Source organism: Sturnira hondurensis, unplaced genomic scaffold (assembly GCF_014824575.4).
Source record: "Sturnira hondurensis isolate 20B ecotype Veracruz unplaced genomic scaffold, ASM1482457v3 Scaffold0001872, whole genome shotgun sequence".
Lineage (NCBI taxonomy): Eukaryota > Metazoa > Chordata > Mammalia > Chiroptera > Phyllostomidae > Sturnira > Sturnira hondurensis.
The window spans coordinates 8,075,745-8,089,181 of NW_028074503.1; the positions used below are offsets into that span (position 1 = coordinate 8,075,745).

The 13,437-nt window shown below is 36.4% G+C and overlaps 1 non-coding gene across 1 annotated transcript; it reads left to right on the plus strand.

The window, feature by feature from the left end:
• Positions 1-12,988: 12,988 nt before the first annotated feature.
• Positions 12,989-13,148, plus strand: LOC118980537 (U1 spliceosomal RNA). Its single transcript, XR_005065120.1, has one exon. It is a non-coding gene; the product is annotated as a U1 spliceosomal RNA (small nuclear RNA).
• Positions 13,149-13,437: the final 289 nt, after the last annotated feature.

Sequence of the window (13,437 nt, forward strand, 5' to 3'; positions counted from 1 at the left end):
GAAAATAAATAAAACACATCTCTAGGTGTCCAGGTCTCAGGAATATAAAGCAGGGTAAAACTGAAAGTCACTCAATTATACAGCTGGTATCATTTCTATGAATGTCAAAAAGTAGAAAACTAAATACATTATGTGACAAACACCAGAAAGTAAAAAGCATAAAAACACAAAGTCAGGATTGCACATCCCTAATACAGGCAGGGGTGGGACCTGAAACACATTTAAATTTCTATTAGACTGTGGCAGATACATTAAAGTTTATTCCACTGTTGTTTCTTTTACCATACACATGCATTATACATTTCCTTGTATGTGTTTAATGTGTATTGTGTATCTAATATAAAATATATTTAATATAATACTTATTAAATGAATTTAATTATACAACATAGTATATTTTGTTTTATATTACATATAAATTAATTATTTTGTATAATTATAAAACATAAGATAGTACATATTGTATATGACATGCTGAATATAAAATCTACATTTTTCTAAATATAAGATTAAAATGAATCCTTGTTTCTTTGTTGCTAGTGAGCCTTTGTTTGAATCCTGTAGCAGCAGCCCTGACTGCAATAATTGACTCACTAACAATGGGGTAATAGTTTCAGATTTTCAAGGAAAATTTAAACATAAGTTTTGTAGCAGTTAAATTACGTAACTATGAGGGTGGAATATTACGATTGATAAGGCCTTAACATTTTTATCAAAAAACGTTCACTTTTGAAAGTAGCAATCTTGAAGAAAGCACTTCATCAAAAAAGAAAATTATCTTCTTTAGGAATACTGAACAATGAAAATTAAGCATGAATGAAAAACAGGAAAATTTGTTGCAAAATTAAGTAGAATTTTCTACTTAATAAATAAATGGAAAACTAAATAAATTTTGCATTCTTTATAGTAAGTGAAACCAATTGGATGGAGAAGTATAATTAATAAAGTAGTCAAAATATTGTAACCAAAGACCATAAAAACAGTGTGTGACTTCCAAGTGTTAACGTACATTGTACCAACTGTAGTTAAGATGGGATGAAAAGGCACGTGTTACATTTATTAGTGTGGAGAGCTGTTTGCAAGACAAGAATCAGCGTGCCATTAAAGTATAGGGGCCAAGAGGGCTTCAAAGGAACAGAAGGTTAAAAAAAGCAAAGGCGGAGTGTGAGAAAATAAAAAATATCCGCTTGTATATCAGTCTCTTGTCTCCAGCTCCCCACAAAGGGCTTTTGAAACTCTCGCAACTGCCTGACCCCGCGCGGGCCCCCTCGAAGGCTCCTGCCTCAGGAGGGTAGGTCACAAGAAGGATTAAGCCATGAGTAGAAGCTTGGAATTTTCAACCCCACTCCCCATTCTCTCAAGAAGAGAGAAGGACCGAAAATGGAGCTGATGATCAATCATGCCTGCGTGACGAAGGTTTTATAACATCCCGAAGCATGGGAATCTGGGAGCTTCTAGACTGGTGAGCACGTGAAGGTGCCAGGGAGTGGCACACGCGGAGCACACGCAAGCTTTGTGTTCCTTCCCACATATCTTGCCCTGCGTATTTCTTAATCTGGCTTCATGCATATCCTTTAATAAAGGGGTAAACATAAATGTTTCCCGAGTTCTGTGAGCCACTGTAGCAAATTAATCAAATCCAAGGAGGGCGTTGTTGGAACGACCATCTACCTTGCTTGGTCGGAAGCACCGGGGATGGCACCTGGAGGCTGACATGTACGTGTAGTGGGGGTTGAGAAAGAGGGGATCTCATGGGACTAAACCCTTAGCCTGTGGGGTGTGATGCAATCTCACAGGGATAGTGCCAACACTGAGTTGAACCATCAGACTCCCAGCTGGTGGCTGAGAATCACCTGGTGCAGAGAAAAACCTCTATGCATTTGGTGACCAGGAGTATCAGGAGTGTGGCTGTAAAAGAGACAATGAAGAAACAGACTGAAATGAGATTTTCCTCACAGAAGAAGCCTCGGGAAGGTGGACAAGGTAATTGGCTCAATCATACGTACCTTAAGTTAGGAAAACACAATGAAATAATGGACCTATGAATTGAGGAATAAAAAGAGAAGCAAGAGATCAGGTGGAAAATGAATCAGACCAGATGATAAGACTTGCTTGCCTCTAGGCAGTTGGGATTCAGTGGGCCTTTTAAAAGGGGGGTAAGGTAAACAGACCTGTATTTTAATAAAAATTACTCCTTTGTGAAGTACAGAAAGGCAAGGGGGCCTAGGGGAAATCTCAGAGAGAGCAAATTTAAAGACTAGTTGGAAGCATCAGAGGTTTTAAGACAAAACAGAGAAGTGAATTTAAAGGTTCGAGCCAGTGGGAAGGAGCAGCTGGAGGCAGAATGGGGTCACCTGGGCCAAGGTGGGCACTTCTTGCAAGGCAGAGAATGATCAATGGTGTTCAATGCCTCCCAAACACAAAGCTGTTTTTATTCGTTTTGGTTTTGCAATTAGGAAGTTTTGGTGAATTTTCCCACTGCAATTTTTCTGATACGGTTGATGTAGAAGTCGTATGTTACAGGTATAAGTAACATAAGATACAGGTGTAAGTGAAATTTGAAGTAACCACAGTGAATTGAATAAATTTAATTTTATCTGAAGACAAAAAACAGAGGGAATAATTGACTTTGACTTGAGGATAAAGCAAGATAAAGGTAAGACTTGTTCCTGTTTGCTTTTTTAAGTAGAATTTTTCTACCTCATATGCCCAGAGTACATTTTTTAATCCTCACCTAAAGATATGTTTATTGACTTTAGAGTGAGAGGAAGGGTGGGCAGTGGAGAGAGAGAGAAAGAGAGAGAGAAAGATCCATGTGAGAAACATGAATCAGTTGTCCCCCAACACGCCCTGACTGGGAATAAACCCACAACCTGGGTATGTGTCCTGACCAGCTAGCTATCCTGCAACTTTCTGGTGTGTGGGACAGTGCTCCAACCCACTGACTCACCTGCCAAGGGCCCGGAGTACGTTTTTAAAAAAGTCTTCTGGTGATGAATTTATTGTGTTTGACTTAACAATAAATTTCAGTATGCACTCTTGACTGTAATCTCAACTCTGCTGGTGAGCTTTTGGAGGACAGGAGTGATATTTCAGTCATTATTTTCATTTCCAGGGCATGTGATTTCTAGATGCACAAGAAACAAGGATTTAACACAATTTAATTTACCAGTATGTAGTATTTCAGCTTGCAAATGATTCTCAAGTATTTCATTTTGAATAGTAAATCTTGTCAGAAGTAAACTGTAAAATACCCCAAGTATGACTTCCTAGTGAGGGGCAGCACAGGGAGGGCTGAAAAGGCGTGGTACCCAGGCCAGCAGCATAGCATCACCTTGGAACTTGGAAGAAATGCAAGTTTTCAGGCCACACCCAGACATGCTAAGTAGAAACTCCTGTGGGTGGGGCCCAGTGATCTGTGTTTTTACAAGACTTCTGGCTGATTCTGACTAGTCCTTGCACTTGAGAATCATTAATAAAGAGAAACAAATAGATCCTTGGATTTAACCAAATCCGTTTTCACATCTCCCTTTTGTCATCTGTAAACTGTGTGGTGGAGGGAAAAAAATCCTTCTACCCTTCTCGGTCTCTTGGCTGGTTTAATAATTAAATCAACATTATATAAATTAATGGCAGAAAAGCAATTTTACTTTTGTACATATGCAAGCCCTATAAAAGTATGAGACCGAAGAGTAAGTCTGGCAGTTGAGGTTTAGATGCCGTCCTGAACTCAGGAATGGGATAGGGACCTGGGGAGTCAAAGAGGAGGAGGGCAACTCATAAAGCTATAAAAGCAAATGTTTGGTAACTGGGTGTTTGCCCTGCCATACAGATAGGTATTTAAGATAAAAAGTTATGTCTGCTGAAACTCTCTTTCTGGGCTGAGCCCCCTATCTAAATTCTTTTAGATAGTTAAGAAAGAGAGAGGGAAAAGATTATTTTGAGCCTGCTGGGTCTTAATTGCCTTTGGATCAAAGCTATTCTCATGCCCGGGTGGCGCATTTTGAAGTGGCAAAGCCAGACCCCTTCAGCTGCGTGCAGGCATGTGTTTTTAATAATTCCAGAATATGGTTTCCTCAAACAGGATGGTGGGGGCTACTTGAAGAATCTTTCCGAGAAATGAGTGATGCAATTAGTGACGGCAATTAGCCTATTGTTTGATAGGATGTCAATGTTAAATATACGTAAATTTTCCTACTTATTACAGAATGTGTTGCTATTGTGGAATTATGCCTTCCTAGAGAAACCTAGAAATCGCACAGTTTAAAAGAAGGGGAGCTGGGAATTGGTGTAGGTTGAGTACTTACTTTCAATTGGCCATTGTCTTGGATGTTTTCCAAGAGTGTCATCTAGATTCCAAAGGAGACTGACTGTCTCACTTCACAGTCTATTTTACTTTTAGCATCACTCCAGGTATTGTTGTGCCAAGAATGAATTCATTAACTGCAAAAACAAACAAAAATAAAAAGCAAAATAAGGCAAGACAAAAATGATTTCTAAAAGACATTTCAGCTTTTCACTTCAAAAGTTCAAATCTTTTTTAAATGTTTAAATGGGGAGGCATAGTATAGAAACTGTTTTAGTAGAGAAATTCTAAATAAGGAGCATTTCTCGTACTTGGGAAAAATAAAGGCCCTAACATGTGTGCCCCTAAAATGCCTTTTATTGTTTGGCCAGGAATGGATCCATAAAATCAATCATAGGCAAAGGCCCGCAGTTTTCAGAGCTTTGTCTCTCTGTATTGTTCAGCTTTGGCAAAGGTATTAAAACAGCTTCCTATAAACGGCACGTATTATCGTACTGCTCACACTTTGATGTAGCTTCCCCCACCCTCTGTCTTTAAATGCAAGGTCAGCTCTGCATTGTTATGAAGAAAATGGTTTTGAAATCACACCTACCCTTTTCTTTCCTGCCTCAAAGATATCCCTGAGCCCTGTTCTTAAATTGACATCCATTAAAAACAATTCAATCATGGGCCGATCAGCTGATCCAGTGACACTCAGACCACAGCTCGGTTTCCTTGTTTCTTTGTTGCTAGTGGGCCTTTGTTTGAATCCTGCAGCAGCCCTGACTGCAATAATTGACTGACTGAGCTCTGCCAGAGGGCACGAAATAACAAAGGAAGATAAATATGAACAGTTAGTGAAGGAAGCCCTGGGAAAGACATAAATAAATGTTGTGTAGGCACCCAAATACTGCAGCATGGGTGGAATCCTAACTGAGTCAAGATAAACAAGCTGACTGTATTTTTATTTCACTGTTTGGGAGGTGAATTCAAGGAGAGACTTTGCTTTCCAAGAGACACGTTAAGCCTTCAAATGATCATTGCCTGAACTAATGGGGCAAACACAGTCACACACCAACCAATTCTGAACCTAAATGGCCTTCACATTTGGAACTCCTTAGATAATATGATAATGAATACTTTAGAGAAGTCTATATAGATAATAGTCATTGAGTTGATAAATACGAACTGGCTATGTCTTTGGTAACAGACTATAAATTCATTTGGTAAACCATTCAGAATTCAGCATTCAGCCTATTATATGAATTCAAATAGAAGCTAATAAAATCCTTTATTTTTCTGTGAGGTTCACATACATGAGGAAATTAGGGCCTTCTATAATCTCAGGAGTGAAGAGTGGAAATAACCTTAAAGATCAGATAATCCAGTTACCATGTAATGAGTTACTTGGGAAAAGGCATCACTATTAAGTTGTATCTAGCATAAATTGCACAATTGGTAATTTAGGCAGAATCTCAGCATCTGGGGCACTTTAATTGATGACAAGCATACAGCAAGTATCAGGTGGAATTATTTAATCAGTGACAAAGATTATTTTGAGTGAGACACAGAATTTATATTGTATCATTAAAATAGATGAAGAGAATTCTTTAAAATGGGCTAGCTTCTGAAGACTTCCTTCTTTTCCCTTCCTCTTATTTCTTCCTTTCTTTTTTTCCTGTCCTTTCTCCCTCCCTCACTCCCCTTTCTTTCTCCTTCCTTCTTTTCTACAAGACAAAAACTAAGGCCCTGGCAGGATAGCTCAGTTGATTAGAACATTGTCCTATATGCCAAGGTTGTGGGTCCAAGGTCAAGGCACATACAAGAAGCAACCAAAGAATGCACAAATAAGTAGAACAACAACATTGATGTTTCTCTCTCTCTCTAAAAAGTCAATAAATAAAATAAAACTCAGAAAGATAAAAATCAGTTTAAAGCTAATTACAGGATCCATCTCAGGAACTGTTTACAAACACACCTAGTAAAGCTATTTAGCCAAGAACGTGAAACTGAGGGAAGCTGGCTCTGGCTAGACTGTTCTGCTAAGAATTTGATGGGATATTTTGTGGATAGTCAGCTGGGAGACAGAAAAGAGGACCTGGGCAATTGCTTTGCAATACCCACCTATGAAGAATTCCCAGACGTCCCAATAGTTACAGATTTTTATGACCGGTGGTTTTTTTAAAAGACTGTATTTATTTTTTAGAGAGAGGGAAAGGGAGGAAGAAAGTAAGGGAGAGAAACATCAATGTGTGAGAGAGACATTGATCTCTCACACATCCCCCACAGTGGGGGGCTGGCCTGTTGCCTCCTTAACCATCCTTAAGGTGACTTTTCAGCTTGTGGGTCCACCCCCAACCCACTGAGCCACACCAGTCAGGGTTCGTGATATTTCAATTTTAAAAATGTTTGCTCAGCAGTGTTGTAACACAATGCCTTCTTGTTTCCTCAAGATTTTAATTAAGCGTGCTCACATGAAATTATCTTTTGTGAAGTGAGGTTGGATTGAAAGAAGGTAAAGCAAACAAACAATGAAGCCTGTGCTTCAGCTCTGGATTAACACGACACAGAGAGAAAAAAATCACCGATAATAGGAATTGATGAAGATCTAGATTTCAGCAGAAATAGAAATTAATATCTTACATTTATGGAGAAAAAACACCAACCACTCTATTACCAGCCTATACGAGTTTTCAAATCTACTTACTCTATGGAGAGGAATGATTATTTGTCTTATAATCTGCAGTAAGGAAATAGAAGCACAAAGAAATTAAATCACTCCCACAAAGATACACAGTTAATACAAATGAGCTTTGAACCTAAAAAAGTCTAACATCAAACAGAAAATAGATAAATAGAAAATAAATAGATGAAAATAGATAGGTAAGTAAATAGAATTATGGAATGAGTGTTTGCATCCTTCTCAAATTCTCTGTAGAAATCCTATTCCCCAATGTAAAAGCATTAGGATAATGCAGTAAGTCAGTAATCTGCAACCCATAAGAGCCTCCTCACAAGAGTCCAACCCTGCTGGCATACTGATCTTGGACTTAAAGGCTCCATAACTATGAAGAATACATTTTTTGCGCTGATAAGCTGCCCATTCTCTGTTGTTTTGTCATGGCATTCAGAACCAAATAAGATAGATAAAGCCTAGATAGATAGAGATTTGTTACATAAATACTTTCCAAGTAAAATCTGGGTTATTCTGACTTTGAAAGATTAGCATTAATACATGCTATCAATATATATTGTGTTTTTAAACATAGCCATTGAGTAATCTCCTCTGCAATGTAACTGCTCTTGTTCTTGGAGTGGTGAATTAATGAGTGACTTAATCTTTCCAGTTCTGACATATATATTATTAATTCACATGAAGAAGTGGTAATGAATTTAAAAGGTCTTTTGTTTGTTGACATGAACCCAAAGTATGTGATAGTAGGAGACACTGCTTCTTCAATCTGTAGTCTATGCAACTCCAGTTAGGTCCTAATCACAGGTATGCCAATCTGTTTTTGTTTTAGAAAGGATTTGAAGGGGGTTTTAAAAAAATGCTTTTCCTCCTATCTTCTAAATTCTTGTAGTTCAGATGAGCAAAAAAAACAAATTTTAATACATGCACACGGGCCATTCATATAAGCATACCATTCCAAAGACAGGAAGCACTGGATATATGTGACATTTTGGACAAAAGAGAAAAGATGGTGAATGGGGTCTTAGATTTCAGAAGCGGGGCTGAGCGATTTACAGGTAGTTGAGGAATTGCCTAACACAAGTGGCAGGAATTTTTTTCTAGGCCACTCAAAAACAACAGGACACAGATGGTATGTAGCTAACCATCTCTTGCCTAAAGACTTCTGATTTACCACACTATATTCAAATTAGTCTAGGTGAACTGTTGAAGATTTCCTTCCTGAAGCAGGATTTCTATCTGAATCTCTCAGGCAGAAGAGGGGAAAGAATCAAAGGGTCTTTCTGTGTCTTCTGTTTCTTAACAACCAGTCTAAGATTAATATCCCAAAAGGCAGAACTTGTGGTCCCCTCAGTTTTCATGCCTTAAATTGCTAAAGTACTGATTACAAAAGAGTATGAAAATGACAAACATGCATTTATTGATCATAGTGGCTCTCAGAGTGTTTCAGTGAAATAAAAGTTTTGCCTATTGAGTTTTTCATAGGTTTTGTTTTTAATGTCTTTTATTTTTTGATTTTCAGGTACTACATGCACAAAAAACTTACCTTTTAATGAATTTATGGTCTTTTCTAAAGGAATCTGAAGTTCTTTTAAGCATCATCACAAGAAAAATTAATATATAAGATTTAACTTCAAAGAAACTTTATAAAAGTGTAGAGGAAGGTGTAAAATGATGTATAAAATGTAGTTCAATTACTTCAAATATAAATGTATTTAATTCTGCTTCCAGTAAAAATGGAAGTACAATAACTACATTTATTTTAAAATAACTACATTTATTTTCTTTCCTGAAACAACTAGACACCAGGCCAAAAAAATACATGTAACAATATTCTCAAGCCATTAGACATCCAACAGTGAAGGCCAGGGATTTATAAGAGACAGGACACAAGCGAAAAGATATCCATCATTTCTACAGTTAAATGTGTACAGAAAATTTCTAAGCTGTGGGAGCACAGCCAACAGAGGAGAAATGCAGCAAAAGAACATAGGCAAACACGGTCCTTTCTCTCAGTTGAAAAGATTAAGCTTAGAGTTCAAGGAAGCCAAGGAAGCTAGAGTTGACAGGACAAAATATGGGAGAGGAGAAAATTGAATAGAAAGAACACTGGAGATTGGCAGGGTGTTTGTTCCTTCAAGATTTAGCTGAGCTCTGATCAGCATTCACATATGAGAAAAATACCTGAGGCTTAGAAAGAATGATGTGAAAGAACCAAGGTTCTGCTAACCAAAGGTTATGCAGAGCTCGGCGTAGGATAATACCTGTCTCCCACAGCCAGGGTGGAAATTCTTATAATTCAGGGGACTTTGGTTAAAGTTCAACTATAAGAAGGGTTTTGTTTCCTGGGAGGTACTAGATTAGTGTATAGCATGTAAACGGAGTCCTGCAGAAAGAAGGAGAGGGAAAAAATTGAAGAAAGAGTAAGCCACAATTTTTCAACTTTGATGAAAAACAGTTATGTGTCTGAAGTAATGTGATATCACTTTAATGCAGATTCAGATAACTTACACATACACACAATAAGTTCTACTGCAACAAACAAGCAAGAAAATTTACAATAATGAGCTAACAAAGGCAATATAATTGAAGCACAAAAATTATACAATCCAAAAAAAGGAAAAAATAGGTGTAACAAATAAAAAATAAATATAAAGATGGTATATTTAAACCCAATTACATTGATACACATGCTAAATATTAATATTCTGACATCTCAATTAAGGCAAAGATTGTTGGATTAAATAGAATGCAAGACGCAACTATATATGCATCCCACAATACACTTGGTTTAAATGGAAAACACAAATAGTTGAGAAGTAAAGGAAAGGGCAAAAAATATGGACCACATTAAAACTAATCATGAACACTGGAATTGCTATATTGATATAAAATATATATATTTCAAAATAAATAACACTCTATAATTAAGATAATTTTTAAGAGAACATAAGAATCCTAACTGTTTATGTACTAACTAACAGCTTGAAAGTACACGAAGAAAATGCTAACAGAATGGCAAGATGAAATAGATAAATCTGCCAGTAAATATAATATCTCTTCATGAGTAATCAATAAGAGAAAAAGGTATAAGAGCAAGATTGTAACAGACTTGAATAACACCAACTAATCTGTTCAATATTATAGAGTACTACACCCAATGCTAGCAGAATACACATCCTTTTGAACTACCAAAACACATGTACATATTTAAGGCTGCTAAAATTTTTTCAATAGATATTTTAAAATGTTATATTAAGTTAAGTTCTCTGACCACAATAGGCTTAAATTAGAAATCAACAACAGAAGGCCTCTGAAAATCCTCAAATATTTGGAAATTCAAACACTCTTCTTCTGAATCTATGAGTCAAAGAAGAACTAAAAGGTAAGTTAGAAAATATCTTGAACAGAATGAAGAGAAAACAGAAAATGTCAATATTTGTGTGATGCCTGTAAAGCAGTATTTAGAGGGAAATTTGTAACATTAAACATCTATTATAAAAAGGAGCCTTGCCCTGGCTGGTGTGGCTCAGTGGGTTGGGCACCAACCTCCAAACCAAAGGGTCACTGGTTCTATTTCCAGTCAGGTCACATACCTGGTTTGCAGGCCAGGTCCCCAGTAGGGGGTATGTGAGAGGCAACCAGACATTAATGTTTCTCCCTCTCTTTTCCTTTCTCTAAAAATAAAATAAATAAAATACTAAAAAAAGAAATCCTTTTAAAAAAGAAAAGAATGCCTTAAATTATCACTTCAGCTTCTGCCTTATGAAACAAGAAAAAGAATAGCAAATGAAACCAAAATATTAAATAGAATGGAACAGCTAAGGGACCCGAAAAGACACTTCTCCAAGATGACAAAGTGATGGCCAATAAAAATGCTCAATGTCATCAGAGAGATGCAAATTAAAACCACAGTGACTTACCACCTCTCTTTTGCCAGAACAACTACAACAATAAATAAACAAACAAGCATTGGCAAGGATGTAGAGAAAGGGGACCCTAGAGGCCTGTTGGTTGAATACAGATCGGTGTAGCCAGTTAGTAGAGGAATGGATGAAAAAGCTGTGGTACATTTACATAATGGAATACTATACGGTGATAAAGAAGAAAGGACAATTACCTTTTGTGATTTTACCTTTACATTACCTTTTGTCATGGATGGACCTGGAGAATATTATGCAAAGTGAAAAATCATATTTTGCCATGTTTAATGTGCAAATTTTTGCCCAAATTTTTGAGGGAAAACTAAGGATGCACATTATATATGGGTATAATGATTACATACCATGGCTATAATAATCCCGTTTATAATGCAAACAAAAGTGTTTGTGAATATTATGCTTGGCAAAATACAGGTAAACCAATCAGTAAAAGATCATGTGATCTCCCTTATTTGTGGGATCTACTGAACAAAATAGAAACAGAGGCATGGGTACATGGAACAGACTCACAGCTGTCAGAGGGAAAGGGGGAGGAGGGAGCTGGATGGAAGAAGGTGAAGGCATTAACCACAAAACACAGACGCGTAACCCTCAGGCACAGACAACATTACCCATAGGTGACACTCAGGGAAAGGGAGGTGAGGGCTAGGGGTAAGTGGGCAACCCCCAGATGCCGGGAGGGAGTGGGAATATCTGTAACCATGTAAAAAATAAAAATAAAGTAAAAAAACAATACAATAAAATGTCCATAGGAACAATAAAAAAGCAGCAAAATGAAAATCAGTGAAACTGAAAATACAAAACATACACAAAAAATAGAAGAAATCTAATTTGCTTGTTCTAAGAAGTCTATAATATTGATAAATGTTGAGTCAGGTGACTCTTGATTGGGTGAGCAAGAAATGAAGAAAAATATATAAATTATAGTAACAGGAATGAAAGAAGTGATATTGTACAGATAGTAAATATTATAATACAGGAGGAGTATAAAAATGGATACTTTTTTTGCAAGATACAAATAGTCAAAGCACACTCCAGATACAATTAATAACCTGAATAGTTTTATATCTATAAAAGACATTGAATTTATAGTTTAAAATGTTTTTTTAAAGTGAATAATGAAAACTTTCTGTGTCAGATGGCTTCCTTTGACAGTTTTACCCAAATAATACCAGTTCTAGCCTAATTCTTTCTCTAAAATTAAAGAGGAAGCAATGTAATGCAATTCATTTTATGAAGCCTATATTACTTTGATACCAAAATGAGATATAGATATTTTTAAGAAAGAAAATGTATAGATCTACATCTCTCATGAATAAAAGTGCAAAAAAGTCTTAATAAAATTTTAGCTAATAAAATTCACTGATATATAAAAAGATTATATGTTACAATCAAGTGGAGTTTATCTCATATAGGCAAAGTTGGTTTATCATTTGAAAATAAATCAATGTAATTTATTATAGTAACAAAAAATAAAAACCATAAATCATCTCAAGGCACAGCAAAAGCATTTCCTAAAGCAAAATAAAAATGAAGAAAAAAACCTTTCATCATTAAAGAGAAGTTTTAGAAAACTAAGACTAGGAAGAAAATTTCTGAACCTGATAATGGGTATCAATAAAAGTCCTGCAGGCTAACATATGCAAAGGAAACACTAATCGCTTTATTCCTAAGACTAGGAATAGAGTGTGAAACTAGGTCTACTCTTTCCACTTGTCAGTATAGCACTTGAGCTTCTAGTCAGTTCAATAAAGCAATAAAAATATATAAATGTCATTCAGATTAGAAATGAATCAACTTGTCTTTATGTATAGAGAAAATGATCCTTCATATAGAAAAATCATATGAAATCTACAAAAGTGCTATTGGAACTAGTAAGTGAGTTTAGGAAGGTCGATATATACAAGAATATACAAGACAGAATTCAAAAGTAAATTTTATTCATTTGCAGACTACAAACAATTGGGCAGAGAAATAAAACAGATCATTATACATAAGAGTAACAAAAACCGTGGAAGAGAGATGAATTTGACAGAAGCCGTGTGAGACTGTACATGAAAAACTTTAACCACACTTACCATGCAGGGGAGATACCACGATCACGATCACGAAGGTGGTTTTCCCAGGGCAAGCCACTCCCGATGCGCTCACCCCTGGGGATTTCCTCAAATGTGGGAAAGTCGACTGCAGAATTTGTGATAGTGGGGGACTGCTTTTGTGCTCTCCCATTTTTCTTGGGTTGCAAATGTCAGATCATATAGTTTTCTCTGGCTGTGGGTGGGATGCTGAGCCTGTAACAAAATAAATAAATAAATAATACGAGAATCAGTGCTGAGAAAGTAGAAAAGTCCTAAATAGACAGATCCCCTATATAACGGAAAGATTTTTTTTTTAATCTTGCATATAACACCAAAAGAATGATCAATCAAACATTTAGCAATTGGATTTCTCTATCTCCGATAACTTCTACTCTTTATAAGATTTTGATAAAGAGAAGTCTAGTCACCATAGGATGGAAG